The sequence below is a fragment of the Lissotriton vulgaris genome, chromosome 5 (assembly GCF_964263255.1).
Source record: "Lissotriton vulgaris chromosome 5, aLisVul1.2, whole genome shotgun sequence".
In the NCBI taxonomy this organism is placed as follows: Eukaryota; Metazoa; Chordata; class Amphibia; order Caudata; family Salamandridae; genus Lissotriton; species Lissotriton vulgaris.
Window position 1 is genome coordinate 773,106,318 of NC_141693.1, and position 1,349 is coordinate 773,107,666.

The 1,349-nt window shown below is 54.6% G+C and overlaps 1 non-coding gene across 1 annotated transcript; it reads right to left on the reverse strand.

The window, feature by feature from the left end:
• Window positions 1-291: 291 nt before the first annotated feature.
• Window positions 292-398, reverse strand: LOC147711537 (U6 spliceosomal RNA). The gene has a single exon (XR_015296247.1). It is a non-coding gene; the product is annotated as a U6 spliceosomal RNA (small nuclear RNA).
• Between the last annotated feature and the right edge of the window lie 951 nt (window positions 399-1,349).

A 1,349-nucleotide genomic window follows, 5' to 3' on the forward strand; every position in this document is an offset into this window, starting at 1 on the left:
AAAGAGACAGCCCCAAACACAAGGGAACTGCCAATGCAAAGGCTCCAAGGCACGAGGGGATCGCAGCACAGTGGCACGGCATAGCACTGTCCAGAAACCAGGGAGCCAGCCAGCCACAAGGCCAAGCAGCACCAGCACAGCCAGAAAAGTGCGGGCGGCAGGAACAGCAAGGAACACGCAGTCAGCAACGCCAGAACATTAAGGTAGCCCACAGGACACCGAAGACCAGCAGGCGGACCACCATCCAGACGCTGACACAACACGAACAAAGCTGCACCCGTCAGCGAACCAGCAGGCATGGAACGCTTTACGAATTTGCGTGTCAACCTTGCGCAGGGGCCATGCCACTCGTCTCTTTATCGTTCCAATGTTAGTAAATGTGCTGCCGAAGCGAGCACCACTGCAAAGTCAAGGAGGCCGGAAAACCGAGGAGCAAAGCCCAGCAGAGACCCCAGGAACCAGCAACACTCCAGCAGCAGCGCGTCTCCCACCACCGGCCAAGCCCCAGGGAGACGCGCAAAGCAACCCGGAAGAGAGCCGGCAGAACCAGTGCCCCAGCCGTTAAGGGCCGGGCGGCATCCAACGCGGCCCCCTGCAGGCCAGGAGACCGCGGTGCAGGACGTCGAGAAGCCCAGCAGCCCGACGCGTCCCACAGAGAGGAGGACTTCAGGGACGGAGAGGACAGCCCAGCAGCCTGACGAGAAGACCCTGAAGCCACCGCAGGTAAGATAACAGCAAAACTCCATCCATTCTGTCGGAAGACAGAAAAAAGAACAGGCTGCATGCTTGGTTGGTACCGCTTAAGTACTCCCAATGGGAGGGAGCAGGTAGGGTATCCCAGCATGCTCCTTTTCTTTTTTCTGTCGTGTAGATGGTCATCTCCATATTTTAAGGAATGGGACGGGGTCAGGAGGGACCTGGGGGTAACTGACGTTACCCTGATTCTTTCAGAGAAAGTTTGCAAGGAGTAGTTAATTGCCTCTGTCGTACCCAAACCTGGCTAAGATCCACTTAATTGCAGTAATTACTGACCTATCCATCTACTCTGTGTTGCTGAAAGCAGTAGAAAATATCCACGTCAATAGGTTCTGAAAAGTGATTCAAAATGAATACACCATTCGCAGGTGATGTTTGTCACTGGAAGCTACTTGAGTTGTCATTTGCAGACACTCTTGAGTCTATTCTGGACAGGGAAAGATACCCAGGCAGAGACACTGGTTTTGTGCCTTGATGCTGAGAAAACATCTGACTTGACCGAATGGGGCTATATGTTTTGACTCTGCATAGCTTCCGCCTCAGTGGAGGAACACACGCCCCGCAGCCTCTGTGGTGCAGGTGGGCCCCCAAGT